The sequence below is a fragment of the Thalassophryne amazonica genome, chromosome 3, assembly GCF_902500255.1.
Source record: "Thalassophryne amazonica chromosome 3, fThaAma1.1, whole genome shotgun sequence".
Taxonomy (NCBI): domain Eukaryota; kingdom Metazoa; phylum Chordata; class Actinopteri; order Batrachoidiformes; family Batrachoididae; genus Thalassophryne; species Thalassophryne amazonica.
The window spans coordinates 34973532-34990055 of record NC_047105.1 but is presented as its reverse complement, the minus strand read 5'-3'; the positions used below and the strand labels follow the sequence as shown (position 1 = coordinate 34990055).

General features: G+C 38.2%; 1 protein-coding gene across 1 annotated transcript in view; it reads left to right on the top strand.

Moving 5' to 3' along the window:
* Positions 1-16524, top strand: part of LOC117506530 (vesicle-associated membrane protein-associated protein B/C-like) — a 56742-nt gene that overhangs the window by 21565 nt on the left and 18653 nt on the right. The gene's annotated exons all lie outside the window — the stretch shown is intronic.

The following is a 16524-nucleotide window of genomic DNA, read 5'->3' as shown; positions in this document are numbered from 1 at the left end:
TTAATGAACATCCTCTGAGGCCGGTGATTCCATAATTTTTGCCAGGGGTTGTATTATGAAAGTACCCAATCAAGAGATAACTGTATCATCTCAGCCCTACTAGAGAAATAAATATTTTTCATAATCTTAAACATCAGATTTTATATAGACAGATCCTCAGTATTAAAGGACTTGTGCAAACACAGCATTTGTATTGCTTTCTGTGATTCATTGATGCTCAGTTTGGCTACTGTGTTGTGTGTTGTGCAGTGTTGATGGCATAGCAACAAACATTATCGCACGTCTAATTTTATGTTTGCATAATTTGGCTATCCAATGTTTGATAGATTATAAAATGAATCATCAGCAGCAGATTCCATTGTCATATGACAAATAACAAGCCCCTGTGTAATCTTTTCTTCATATCCCACACATACTAAACTGTACATATATTCATATATTTTATTTACCCAGTCAGGTAGGTTCTTCTAAAAGAACTGAGTCCTTGTGATAGCTAAGTTGAGAGTTGTTTCCCAGCCTTAAATGGGAATGCTGGTATATGGTCAGTAAAGTTTTCTTCTGAATTATATTGACTAAGATGGACCCAGGAGAGTGCAATCAAGCACCGGAGAACCTTAAATTTTAATGTTGCGTAAGAGTCGCTCTTGTATCCTGGTGAGTTTTCCCTCCAGGACTGAATTTCACCCAGCCTTGTTGACTTCGATCACTATCCTGCTCCCATGGTATATTGGAAGCTAGGGTTTTTTTGATCTGTGAATTAGTGTCCAAGCACCAGGCATATTTTTATGAATTTCAGAGCTCTAACATGCTCTAAATTTCATGTAAATATTGCCTAGGCCTAGAGTAGGGCTGTCACGATTAGGAATTTCTGGAGACAATTGTCAGGCAAATAATTGCGGTTGACAATTATATTGTCTATTTTTTTTTCTTTTTTCCCTTCTTTATATTCTACTGTCGTAGTATGATTACACAACTCTGGAAGAACGTTTGGCTTCTGTGAGTGGAGAAACTGGGAATAGTGCAACATTTTTATTTTTATCTTCATTTTACTTACAGTCCCAACTTTTTATGATTTGTGGTTGTTTCTGTTAAATTTCTGAAATTGCAGAACTGCTAAAAAGAACAGTGTGAACATTTTATTGTGTTTTAAAACTTTGTGGAGCAAGCACCAAACTCTTATAAAGAAGGAAAAACACCTGGACATGTCCAGGAAAACTGATATAAACTTAACAGAACAATGCAGGCTGATTAGACTCCCCATGTTTTGTTTTTTTTTGTATAAATAAATCAGAATACAGTAAGAGACAACTCACTTTGAAATAATTAAAACATAGCTGCAGCTTATAATAACTTTGAAAAATAACAGAAATCAGCAGCTTGTATTTTTATTCTGACTCCAGTTCATTTTAGTGTGATGAAGTCATCCTTTTTTTCTCATCAGTCACGTTTTGTGCTTGAACACTACATTAAGCTCAAGATTGAACAAATACATACCTCTGGAAAATAAACAGCTGTTCAGCTTTTTGTGATCTGTGCCTCTGCACAGCTTCTCCACAGCAGGGTTATTTTAAACCTGTGTGTGTGTGTAATTTTTGCTCAGTTCATTTATGTATTCTCATTTTTTAAGGATATTTGACTGTTTATTTCATCTTGTGATCTCATAAATTCAGTATATGACGCGCACATGGTGTGAACAGGTCGGTGCCATCAGAACCACACATGTAGAGAAAGTACAGAGAGTAAAGGCAGCTCCACGTTTTTTGTTTTTTTTTTACATGTTCACTTGGGTTAAAATCCTCTCTCTCTGCTCTGCGCTCGCTGTCTTAAGTGCATTGATGGTTCACAGCAGAACGTAACGTCTCGTGCCTCCATTCGGGAATCTCCCTCCCTCCCTCACAGTCTGTAGCGAGTTGACTCCGCGCACATGCACATACATGCAGCTCCTTCGGTAAACTACCCATTTTAAACGGCTTTGAATAAGACGGCCACTGTTTTAATCGGCCGTCTTATACAAAATTTGAACGTCCAAATGACGGCAGGACAGCTGCCTAAAACTATGAATTGAGAGGAAAAACAAGGACGAGTCATTTATTTTTTTTAAATAAAATAAATGACTCAACTACTAAGTTAGTTGTTGATGATTTTAATCGTCAACGTAGTCGTAACTAGTCGACTAGTCGTGGCAGCCCTACTTAAAACCAAAATGCATCCACAGCGTTGCCGTAGTACGTGGCTTTGGAACCAGAATCTCCTCATGCTCCAAGCCTCGCTAACCATCCAACAAAGATGAGAGGGAAACAGAGTGAGTGAGGCAGCGAGGTTGCGTGCGGCTGCTGCTGCAGCACAATGACGTCAGATTCTGAGTCGTTTTATGCAACTTTGTGGATAAAATAAGTAATTCACGGTAATCACGATTATGAAAAATATTCGCGAATATGAAAAATAATCGCGATTGGAGAATATTGTAATAATTGTGACTACCCTACCTGAGAGTCTTACAAGACAACATTTACATTACATTGAGGTTCACTCCATTACAAGGCACCATTTCATTTAGACCCAAGATGACAAATTATTTTACAGAAAAATCATTTCATATTTGAATTAATTTTAGAACAGCTTAAATTACTCATAATTCCCTCACATTAATGGATGTACCGAATGTTGTCAAATTTGCCAGCTTGATCCAGGATACTGTTATCATTTCTTGTACCCAATTCTGTGAAATGTGCAACGAGGTGGAGCTACAATGCATATGTGCACTTTTAAAAGCTCTGAAACTCTACTATTGGTGGTCATTTCATCACTGGGGTCAAATTCATCAGTATGTGGAAAAACACATCACATTGTACACGAATCACATTTTTAACTGTATCAGTAGCAAACATCTCTAGTGACCTGATTCAGTTCCACCCCTAACCACACAATGGCAGTAATGTAGTCTGTCCTTAGTCATTTACAACAAAGAAGAAATAAACCAAGTGGAGTTGAAATGTGAAATTTACGGGGTTGATAGAAGACAAGGCAAGCTACCCGTATACAAAATAGCTGATGACAAATGTTAGGTGGGGCTATAAATATGAAATCATTTTGACAAAAACAGCTTGTAAAATCTTTTGATCTGTAGGGTCACCCAAAGGAAAACTATACTGTTGGAATCAGTGGAATGCGCGCTTTCTAGGGGTGTAGGCCATCCTGTTTGTGCTTACATAGTTTATTTTTTGCAGTTTTGCAAAATAGGCCTACATGAACTCATCTCTGGATTTTTGATGTAGCAAAGCCAGATTGGACTGGAAACCTTAAAATCTTTTGTTCTGTTTGCAAGTTTTTTGCTTTGAATTTGATCATTATTGAATTTGGCAGGTATATCTGGTGGACCTCTCTTGGATCCACAGTGCCAAATTTGTGCCAACTGTGTCCAGTGACCTCAATCAGTTCCACTCCTAACCACATGATGACAGTGATTCAGTCTGTCCTTAAATGCTGTGCAAATGTGGCCAAGAAGAAGAAATTTATCCAGGTTGGTAAAGACCACATTTTGAAGAACTGTCAGGTTGGAAAGCAGTGCTCGATGTCGCCAGTAGTTTCAGATTGAGCAGTGATTGTCTGGATGTGGTTGCATAATTTCAATTTCAACTTATTTTCATTTATATAGCGCCAAATCACAACAGAGTTGCCTCAAGGCGCTTCACACAAGTAAGGTCTAACTTTATCAACCCCCAGAGCAACAGTGGTAAGGGAAAAACTCCCTCTGAGGAAGAAACCTCAAGTAGACCAGACTCAAAGGGGTGACCCTCTGCTTGGGCCATGCTAAAAAAAAAAATGTTCACAAAGTGAGCATACAAGAAATGTTGCCAGTGCACAGGATGGTTTCTCGAACAGACACCACACCCATCTCTGGATGGAGCCGCACCTCAAACAGAGAGAAAAGAAAAAAAGCAGAATCAAGCATCAGAAAGACAACAAACAGTGTTGCCACAGTTACTTTGAAAAAGTAATCCAATTACTGATTACTGATTACTCCTTGAAAAAGTAACTTAGTTACTTTCCTGATTACTCAATTGTAAAAGTAACTAAGTTAGATTACGAGTTACTTTTTTAGTTGCTTTCCCCAGCTGCCGACAACAACCCTCTGCCACCTCAACATGACAATGATACCTGTTTTGCCAAAACTCACTTTATAGTCACCCTTTCTTGACTTCAATGAAAATAAATACTTGTTTTATAAAAAGTAAAATAAAGACCTCTCTCTTGACCTCATATTTAACTGTTGACAGCACTGTAACAGCAAAACTTGCAATTTCGAACCTACATTGTTTATAAATGTAACTATTAAATTCTAACATTTTTCTAACATTTAAATTCTCTCTAAACATTTTACTTGTCGAAATTATTATTATTTTAAGCAATATTAGTAGTTGTAATAAAAAACAGCTTCAAAACTGGACCTTTAATCTAGGGGTGTTGTGGGGGAGGGGGGCACATCCTTGCCCCACGTCCCCATTCCATCTGGATTCGCCCCTGCTTTGGCGTTTGAGCACAAAGAATGGATAACATTTATTTATGCAGGAAAACAGGACCAGATTTACAGGTAAGAAAGTTTCATTGCGTTTTCACATCATGTGGTCCTCAGAAAGAGAGTTTAGGTGCATTTGAGTGGAAAATAGTGTTAGTTGTTGACGCGTCGCGGAGGATCAGCTGTTTTTAACGAGACGATACGGAGCAGCTCAGCTCAGAATTCTAAATGAAGGAGGAAAAAAAGTATAAAAATGTCTTTGTAAAGCTCAGTGCAGGTGTGCTGATCACCGCGCTTTAAGAGGTGAGGACGAGCTGCTACAGAAAACCGTGGATGAAAAGCTCACAGCTCTGCTTAAAGTGGGCAGTTCAGTTGAACTCCAACCTCCTGCCCATGGACCAAGTTTAATGCTGCTATCGACCCACAATGAAAAATAATAGTAACGCACAGTGACTTGGAGAAGTAACTTTAATCTGATTATTGATTTGGAAAGATTAACGCGTTAGATTACTCGTTACTAAAAAAAAGTGGTCAGATTAGAGTAACGCGTTACTGGCATCACTGACAACAAATACAGTGTAATTTGTCAGCATTAAGCAACAAGAAAAATAGAAGAAATACTAAGGTGATCGCCAGCCACTAGCCCTAAGCTTCACTAAAATATCCAGAATTTAGATAATGTTGAGGCCGCGGCACGCTCCATTTTCTAATAAAATGAATTAAAAGAGTAAAAAGCATAGAAACTTACTGTGCCAGTACGCTAGCCATACGAAAGGGAAAATAAGTGTGTCTTAAGTCTGGACTTGAAAGGCTCTACAGAATCTGACTGTTTTATTGATGCAGGGAGATCGTTCCACAGAACAGGGGCACGATAAGGGAAAGCTCTGTGACCTGCAGACTTTTTATTCACCCTGGGGGCACTAAGTAGTCCTGCACCTTGAGAATGCAAAACCCGGGCCGGTACATAAGGTTTAATTAGGTCAGCTAGGTAGGGAGGTGCCAGTCCGTGAACAGTTTTATAGGCTAGTAGCAGAACCTTAAAATCTGATCTCACTGGGACAGGAAGCCAGTGAAGAGATGTCAAAATTGGCATAATGTGGTCAAACTTTCTGCTTCGTGTCAAAATTCTGGCAGCAGCATTTTGAACCAATTGGAGACCCCTAATGCTGGACTGCAGTAAACCAGAAAATAGAACATTGCAGTAATCCAATCTAGAAGAGACAAACATGTGAATCAGGGTCTCAGCATCAGCCATAGACAGGATGGCATGAATCTTCGCTGTTTTTCGCAGATGGAAGAAAGCACTCCTTGTAATATCTCTCACGTGGTAGTCAAAGGACAACATAGGATCAAAAATTACCCCAAGGTTCCTCACTTTGTCAGTGTGATATATGACACATAAACATGGATTCTTCTGTGACTGCGCAGGAATACAAAAGAACACATTTTGGTCAAAATCAAAAATGCGCTTACTGTTACTGCTTGCTTCTCCGTTTTCCCTGCGTGGGGCAGGCCTGGATCTGCGGCGGCACGGGGGTGTTTGGACCCTCAGTGTTTGCTTACAACTTTAGTTTATTATGTTTTATTAATAATGAATAAAGTATATGGAGGAGCCTTTTAAGATTTGCGTTTTGAGTTGGTGTGAATAGGTCAGTACTATAGATAAGTGTGTAGCAATGATCCATATTTGATTTTGAGCAGAGCAGTCACAATTCTGATAGTCATCCACCTTTGGTTGGCAGAGATAAAAATGGCATTGGTCAAATTATAATGGCTGTTATTACTTGGACATTACTTTGTTTTTTCACCACATGGTTATTTTGAACATAGGGGGCCCCTATGGTGTGATTTGAATCTTCTGTGCTGTGATTTGGGCCCCTGTGCTGTGATTTAACCAGTATAGGGGGCATTTCTATTTTCTTTTTCTTCTTCTTTTTTTTTTTTTTTTTTTAAAGGACATGTCGCACATTATTTAACGTCCCAGTTAGCAACACAAAGTGCCCCTCGAAATGCAGGAAACAGTGTTTCAAAGGGTTAAAATTTAAAACATTGTCTCGGCGAGAGGTGCCCCTGGACCTTCCTACAATACTCATGCCTGCAGTGCTTGTGGATTATTATATCCACAAAGCTACTTCAAGCTGGAACAGTGAGTACACAGACAGTATTCACTGTGTTGCTGGTGGATGCAAGAAAAATGAAATCAATGTGCATTTTATTATATATAAAAAAAAAACATCCAGACTAACACTGATCTACTGTCCAAAACACTTGCTTAGGCTTATTATTCATTCATTTTTTTTCACACCTGCTTACTCCAGTCAAGGGTCACTTATTCCAGTAGTCATAGTGTGTGAGGCTGGGACACCCAGACAGGACTATCGCAGGGCTTAGGCCTATTAGGAAAATACATTTGTAACATAAAAAAATAATAAAAATAAGGTAGGTTGGTTTTTATCCAGTTTGTTGGTACTATTCACACTGAATCTCTGACTTTATTTTGTTTGACTTCTGTTGAAATATTTTGGGATGTGTCCAGTGGATATATGAATATTGTTTATAGTAACAGTTATTAAACTTACTGTAGTCAAATTCAATTGTCTTTCTAGGGAGGCAGTTATACATCTGCATTACAGCTGTCTTTGAGATCTTGCGATGTCCTTGAACTGGGTTGGCTTATCTGCATCACAAACAAATTTTCCAGACAGTCCGGCCTCTAATTTCACCTCTTAGATAAAATTTTTAATTGTTTAAATGGTTGCAGGTTTATGGCCAGTAGCATTACCAGAACTGTTGTTTTTGCTTTGTTTGGTTTCTAGGTATCAAAATAGCTAGGGTCAAGCATTAGAAATAGGATCGGTCAGATTACCGGAAACAAGCTTTTATTCTTTTATTCCCCCTTTTCTTTTTTCGCCTAATAGGCACATGCTACAGATGGATACAGTCTGTAACTCTGAGTTCTGTTAGTGTGTAACAGTAGGGATTTTGTATTTTACAATACAAAGGAGAAACGTGTGCATCAATGTTTTGACAAAACTTGTTTTGTGGAATTTTGACTTCGACCAAAGCTCCTTTCACACCGGGCCAACGTAGAGTTGTGTAATGCAGCATATCATGTACTCTGAGCTTATGCAGCCCTACGCTAAGCTTATGCAGCTCCACGTAGCAATACGCTGAGGGACGCAAAGGGGTCCACAAAATGGATGCAAAAAATTAAACATGTTTAATTTTTTTTGAGCACATTCGGCATAGAGCACTGCGTCCAGTGCTCTGTGCAGGTCTATGCAACACTAGGCTACTGTATGCAAGTCTATGTAACACTGTGCTACTGTACAGCATGCCTCCGCAATTCTACACTACTCTTCGACAGTCTGGCGAAAGATCCTTTTAGGTTTTTTTGTCAGTACATCCCTGCATTGCTAGATTTTATTCATCCCGCTGGACTCTGTTGAACTTTGCTGGCAGTGAAGCTTCAAAACCACAGAAGAAGAAGAGGCGGGCCATGCCCCCCCCCCCCCCCCCCCCCCCCCCCCCCCCCCCCCGGGCGCAACTTACGCAGTCATTCCTACGTGCAAGTCTTTGCAGGCCCGGTGTGAAAAGGGCTTTAGACTGAGCTGTGTTATTTTTTACATTCTGCCACGAAGAAACTAAGATGGCCTGATTTCAGGCAGGCCACAGCCTCATTTCACTTTTCAGCAAGAAAATGATCTAACTAAATATGGCTATGTTTTGTACATCTTCTTTTTTCTTCAATAACCGAATCTTACTGGGTTGTTGGTTTAACAAAAAAATTGAATTCCCAGATATTATACATGCAGCCCTGTTAAGTGTAAATACTAAATTACAGCATTATCCAAAGTGGCTTTTTCTTATGGTATGGTCAAAGACCATAAGAGTTTATGTGGCTGCAACACCTGCTTTTTGTTACAGCAATATGTAATGTTAAGATGGAAAATACAGGGTTTTGGGAGCTGTTAGAAAGATTACCCCCTGGGGTATTTGTCAATCCATAAGTGTTTCGCTGTCATGGTAACATGAACGTAGAAATAAATCATGTTCACAATTTTTTCCAAACACCCAAAGCGTGCTGAGACTCTTGAAGTTATGGAGGTATGTGTTTTCTCTTTGACAAATGCATGGGCATTTGATACTCACCAATTCCTCTTTAATCTGGGGAGGAAAATGTGATGGAAAGTTGTTAACAGACAAGTAGGAGACTAATCACTGGTGTCCCAGAAGGGTTCCTTTCTGAGTTGGTAGATTCCCACCCTCCCCACCATCCAAAAAAATGTGTGTGTGTGTGTGTGTGTGTGTCTATGAAAAAATAAATACACACACACACACACACACACACACACACACACATATATAGTACTGTTCAGAATAATAGTAGTGCTATGTGACTAAAACAATTAATCCAGGTTTTGAGTATATTTCTTATTGTTACATGGGAAACAAGGTACCAGTAGATTCTCACAAATCCAACAAGACCAAGCATTCATGATATGCACACTCTTAAGGCTATGAAACTGGGCTATTAGTAAAAAAAAAAAAAGTAGAAAAGGGGGTGTTCACAATAATAGTAGCATCTGCTGTTGACGCTACAAACTCAAAACTATTATCTTCAAACTGCTTTTTTAGCAATCCTGTGAATCACTAAACTAGTTGTATAACCACAGTTTTGCATGATTTCTTCACATCTGTGAGGCATGGAGTCAACCAACTTGTGGCACCTTTCAGCTGTTATTCCACTCCAAGATTCTTTAACAACATTCCACAATTCATTCACATTCCTTGGTTTTGCTTCAGAAACAGCTTTTTTGATGTCACCCCACAAGTTCTCAATTGGATTTAGGTCCGGGGATTGGGCAGGCCACTCCAAAACTTTAATATTGTTGGTTTGGAACCAAGATTTTGCTCGTTTACTAGTGTGCCTGGGGTCAAAACCTCATAGTTGGATCTCAGGATCGAGCTGACAGCCCACCACGATGCAAGTTGCCAAAGATTTTTTTTACAACTTTATTCGAGCAAAACAGAACAAAGAAATACAGTGACAACTCTCAGTACAGTAGTGTTCAGAAGAAACACCCATTTGAAGGGCATGTCCTCTTCAGCATAAGGCAACATGACCTCTTCAAGTATTTTGACATATCCAAACTGATCCATGATACCTGGTATGCGATATATAGGCCCAACACCATAGTAGGAGAAACATGCCCATATCATGATGCTTGCACCACCATGCTTCACTATCTTCACTGTGAACTGTGGCTTGAATTCAGAGTTTGGGGGTCGTCTCACAAACTGTCTGCGGCCCTTGGACCCAAAAAGAACAATTTTACTCTCATCAGTCCACAAAATATTCCTCCATTTCTCTTTAGGGCAGTTGATGTGTTCTTTGGCAAATTGTAACCTCTTCTGCACGTCTTTTATTTAACAGAGGGACTTTGCGGGGGATTGTTGCAAATAAATTAGCTTCACATAGGCGTCGTCTAACTGTCACAGCAGTTACAGGTAACTCCAGACTGTCTTTGATCATCCTGGAGCTGATCAATGGGTGAGCCTTTGCCATTCTAGTTATTCTTCTATCCATTTTGATGGTTGTTTTCCGTTTTCTTCCATACGTCTCTGTTTTTTTTTTTTGTTTTTTTTTTGTCCATTTTAAAGCATTGGAGATAATTGTAGATGAACAGCCTATCATTTTTTGCACCTGCGTATGTTTTCCCCTCTCCAATCAACTTTTTAATCAAACTATGCTGTTCTTCTGAACAATGTCTTGAACATCCCATTTTCCTCAGGCTTTCAAAGAGAAAAGCATGTTCAACAGGTGCTGGCTTCATCCTTAAATAGGGGACACCTGATTCACACCTGTTTGTTCCACAAAATTGACAAACTCACTGACTGAATGCCACACTACTATTATTGTGAACACCCCCTTTTCTACTTTTTTTTTTTTTTTTTTTACTAATAGCACAGTTTCATAGCTTTAAGAGTGTGGATATCATGAATGCTTGGTCTTGTTGGATTTGTGAGAATCTACTGAATCTACTGGTACCTTGTTTCCATGTAACAATAAGAAATATACTCAAAACCTGGATTAATATTTTTAGTCACATAGCACTACTATTATTCTGATATTCTCATACGTATGCTGGCACACTTTTCATGTCAGGTGGTACAACCAGTGTAAAACTCATGAAATTATATTTTAAAAAGTCGCCCGTTTGAACTTCATGCTATTGGTAGAAGCTAATGCTAGCATCCAAACAGAAGCCTGCTTATTTGAGATTAGCTGTAATAGTCAGATGGTGCAACCAGCTAGTCAGGTGGCACAGCTGTAAGGAATGTTACTATATAATTCAATTCAGATCAGGGAGACAGACACCCTCTCTACTTTTAAGATTAGGCTTAAAACTTTCCTTTTTGCTAAAGCTTATAGTTAGGGCTGGATCAGGTGACCCTGAACCATCCCTTAGTTATGCTGCTATAGACGTAGACTGCTGGGGGGTTCCCATGATGCACTGTTTCTTTCTCTTTTTGCTCTGTATGCACCACTCTGCATTATATGTCATTCAAAGCGCATATTAAACAAATATGTAGGACTGCTTTTTTGCATTTACGCAATATCTCTAAAATCAGAAAGGTCTTGTCTCAGAGTGATGCTGAAAAACTAATTCATGCATTTATTTCCTCTAGGCTGGACTATTGTAATTCATTATTATCAGGTTGTCCTAAAAGTTCCCTAAAAAGCCTTCAGTTAATTCAAAATGCTGCAGCTAGAGTACTGACGGGGACTAGAAGGAGAGAGCATATCTCACCCATATTGGCCTCTCTTCATTGGCTTCCTGTTAATTCTAGAATAGAATTTAAAATTCTTCTTCTTACTTATAAGGTTTTGAATAATCAGGTCCCATCTTATCTTAGGGACCTCGTAGTACCATATCACCCCAATAGAGCGCTTCGCTCTCAGACTGCAGGCTTACTTGTAGTTCCTAGGGTTTGTAAGAGTAGAATGGGAGGCAGAGCCTTCAGCTTTCAGGCTCCTCTCCTGTGGAACCAGCTCCCAATTCAGATCAGGGAGACAGACACCCTCTCTACTTTTAAGATTAGGCTTAAAACTTTCCTTTTTGCTAAAGCTTATAGTTAGGGCTGGATCAGGTGACCCTGAACCATCCCTTAGTTATGCTGCTATAGACGTAAACTGCTGGGGGGTTCCCATGATGCACTGTTTCTTTCTCTTTTTGCTCTGTATGCACCACTCTGCATTTAATCATTAGTGATCGATCTCTGCTCCCCTCCACAGCATGTCTTTTTCCTGGTTCTCTCCCTCAGCCCCAACCAGTCCCAGCAGAAGACTGCCCCTCCCTGAGCCTGGTTCTGCTGGAGGTTTCTTCCTGTTAAAAGGGAGTTTTTCCTTCCCACTGTAGCCAAGTGCTTGCTCACGGGGTCGTTTTGACCGTTGGGGTTTTACATAATTATTGTATGGCCTTGCCTTACAATATAAAGCGCCTTGGGGCAACTGTTTGTTGTGATTTGGCGCTATATAAAAAAATTGATTGATTGATTGATCGATCTCTGCTCCCCTCCACAGCATGTCTTTTTCCTGGTTCTCTCCCTCAGCCCCAACCAGTCCCAGCAGAAGACTGCCCCTCCCTGAGCCTGGTTCTGCTGGAGGTTTCTTCCTGTTAAAAGGGAGTTTTTCCTTCCCACTGTAGCCAAGTGCTTGCTCACAGGGGGTCGTTTTGACCGTTGGGGTTTTACATAATTATTGTATGGCCTTGCCTTACAATATAAAGCGCCTTGGGGCAACTGTTTGTTGTGATTTGGCGCTATATAAAAAAATTGATTGAATTGATTGATAATGCTATTCAAAGCTCTAAGATTATCCATGAAACCATAAAATATTTTGTAGTTTTAAATTTAAAGGTATTATACACTTTAAAACATTTCAAATTATAATTTGTACATTTTAGATGCCACTGTCAAGTAAAATAAAGTCGGCACGACACAGGGTACGTATTAATAATGATCCGGCTGCAAGGGAAGCATATCTTGCAAAAAGAAAAGAGAGGTAATGCATCTATACATAGTCCATTTTACATTTATTATTATATTACAACTTTCACATTCTTAAATGGAAATTTGTCAGCTTATTAGGTCTTGTGTTCAGAGGAGGAAGAGAGAAGGAAAAATTGTGAAGCCCCCTATCGGCCAATTCTCTAAGCAAGAACAGAAAAAATAGGCAACAGTGGAGGGAAGATCAAAAAAAAGCACCGGGACAGAAAAAGAGCCATTGAGGAAATATTGAATTTTACACCCAAGTCAAATGAACCCTCAGAAGAACTTGAACCTAACTCTCCCAACAAGAACAATGTTGAACCTAACTCTCCCAACAATGTGAGAATGCAGTTAACTGTGCATCAAATATCTATTTAAGAATACTTAAATAGAGACATATGACTAGAACATATGTTACTATTATAAATTATTTTTTGTTCAGCATATTTCATATTATAACAAATGTTGTCAGGTGGTACAACCAATATTTGTCAGGTTTTGCAACCAGTTTAAACAAAAAAAAAATGTTAGTGACTAAATGGTTTTTTTAATGTGATGAATGTAGTTATTATACTAAATATCTGGATTTGCGTATTTGTGTTTTTATTTTTCTGTCTTTAAAGGCAAAATTGAATGTTAACTTGGCTCAAAACCTGACATACAGAATGCTAAAATCGTAAATTATTGGAAAAAAAAGAACACAATGATAAAATAATAACCTGTTACCTTGTGTAGAAATGCTAAGGAATAGTTGCAAAAGATTTAATCTTAAAATAAAAATTAGGAATGTATACAGATTTTTATAAATATTTGGATGCGCCACCTGACATTTTTTTTGTCATGCTGTTCAAAATACTGTTTCAAAATGAGTTAAACAGTTAAAAATGTTATTCAATAAATGAGATTTGTTAAAACACATTTTTCTGGACTCAAAAATATGTTTTACATCTATATTGAAAATACTTTATAAAAATACCTTTTTTGAAGCCTAATTTGTCAATGACCCATATATATATCGGCTGCATATACAAAATATTTTTGAAATAGAGTATTGTAGCAGTTTTTTAATTGAATAATCTGTGCCATCATGCGGATTGTCAAATTTAGTGTATCCCTTTGTTTTCCTGGATAATTATAGATTTTTTTTCATGGCTTTACAAGTTTTGGATCTTTCCTGGTGTCAGGAGCTCAGCACTCCCCTGACACCGGACCGTAAGCATAGACGGTTAGTCCTCAGTCAGTCAGGCTGCACGTGAATGTGAGCACAGCCTGTGAAAAACTGGTCGCTGGAGTGCAGCTTTTCCACAAAAGCCACACTGATAAATCTGCTCTGCACCCTGTTGATGAAAACTCTTATCAAATCCAAATAAAGGCAGTTTTTGAATAAACTTGATTGACTTAAAGTGCATGGAGAGCGGAGCGCAGCCAATGGACCAAACTGTTTTTTTTAATAGACAAACACACTACTTAGCTTTAAATGTACAGTAAGTTTATTTCAGATGATCAGCGTGGACCGACTTTCTCTTAAAAGGCTTTATTTTACTCTGTGTTGTGTTGGAAAGCTGTAGCTTTAGTGTACTTCTGTTTTTTTTTATTATTTTTTTTATTATTATTATTTCCTGGGGACATTACAGCGCCATACACAGGCCTGGCATATGTACTACAACATTCAATGGAGCTTTGAGGCACAGACTTTGCCTTCAACATTTTTTTTGTAATCAAATTATTTGAGTTACTCAACTAATTGTTTTAGCCCTAATATGTAATATACAGTAAAGCTTGCATATAATGGATTCAGGTGGACCAGCAAATTTTGTCTATTATAATCTAAATCCGCTATATGTATAAAATGAACAAAATCTACTACATGTATAAAACAAACAAAAGCCATTACATGTATACAACGTATTAGTCAGAAGGCGCCGAACAATCTACGGTGAATCCCCAGCACCAAAGAAGCTTACATATTTCCTTGATTAAAAGCCTGACCTTGAATAGGGACCTGCATCATTTAATTACTGGGTCAGAACTTAAAAGAATAAACGCCTGCCCTAAATAAGTGCCGGAGATTATGTGCATTTAAAAGATCATATTTGGTCAATTCGTTCTTTTTATAAGTCCACTGCGCAGTGGTACCTTAAAATCCTAAAACCTGATTTATGCTTCCAGCTCCGTAACTCTGTGGCCATGCAATGACATCGTGTGCATGATTTTAAAGTTCTCCATCGCACCTTTATGCAATTTACCACAGGAACAGTGACCTTTTCTGGATTAATTTGTCCCTCGATGATCACTTCTTTATACAATCAACCTCCAAACCAACAGTATGCCATTTTAGAATGTTTATAACATAACAATGTGGAAAAAGTGAAGCGCTGTGAATACTTTGCAGATGCACTGTTTTGAATATCATTTCTACTAGTCTACAAAAATTCACATGATAATCTTGGTCTAGCTTGTGTACATCTTTAAAGCTAAGTACTATGTATATACATGGTTATTGGTGGTTTTAGTGAATTTTCTGTCTTTAAAAGTTTAACCTTCATAATTGAATTGAATTGAATTTATTAGACACCCATGAAACAAAATTTCACTCATATACAACAAGAAAACTCAAAAAGAAATCAAATCAAATCAATTTTATTTATATAGCGCCAAATCACAACAAACAGTTGCCCCAAGGCGCTTTATATTGTAAGGCAAAGCCATACAATAATTACGGAAAAACCCCAACGGTCAAAACGACCCCCTGTGAGCAAGCACTTGGCAACAGTGGGAAGGAAAAACTCCCTTTTAACAGGAAGAAACCTCCACCAGAACCAGGCTCAGGGAGGGGCAGTCTTCTGCTGGGACTGGCTGGGGCTGAGGGAGAGAACCAGGAAAAAGACATGCTGTGGAAGAGAGCAGAGATCAGTCACTAATGATTAAATGCAGAGTGGTGCATACAGAGCAAAAAGAGAAAGAAACACTTTCTCAAACAAAGTAGACAGAAGCAAAGCTTATCAACGCCTACACCCCTCTATGAAGTAAAATCAAACCAGGCATATGTGCCTGTTCATAAATGTTCATTTCTAAACAAAACCTGGACAACAGCAGCTCATAATTACAATTAAAAGAAAACAAATATTTCACAAACAGATCCAATACAAGCTGGTTACCACCTACATATTTCAGTAGAAAAGGTTCAAGTATAACACCTTCATACAACACAACTCAACCACTTTCATCTAATACATATCTGAAGAATACCATTTCTTTCTATAAATATTTGAACCAGTTGATATCTGGACATCGCTTGAGTTTCTAAGGTAGATTATTCCATTTTTTTAGGACCACAAATGGAGACACAGAAGCATTTCCTGGTCGTCCTAGCGCCAGCAATTTTAAAATGATACAAACCCCTTAAATTATACATTCTTTCTCTTTGGGTAAAATATTCTTGAATTCTAAATGGTAATTGCTTATTTTTCACTTTATACATCAATTGAACAGTCTTGAATGAAATCATATAAAGTTTTAATATCTTCGATTTAATGAACAATGGATTGGTATGGTCCCGATACCCTGCATTGTGACTTATTCTTAATGCTCTTTTTTGAATGTTGAATAATGGTTACACTGTAGTTTTATAGTTATTGCCCCAGACGTCAGCACAGTACGTCAAGTAAGGTGCAGTCAATGCACAGTACAGAGTTTGTAGTGATTTGCTATGTGCTTTGCCTTATTTAATACTGCAGTACTTTTGGATGTTTTCTTTTGAATATTTTGAAGATGAGCTTTCCAGTTAAATCTATCATCAATAATCACACCTAACAACTTATTCTCTTTGACACATGCTATGTTTAGTTCAAGTATATTTAACTGTATATGTACACCATTTTTATAATTTCCAAATAACATCATTTTAGTTTTAGACCAATTTAATGACAGTTTGTTAATATCAACCCAACTCT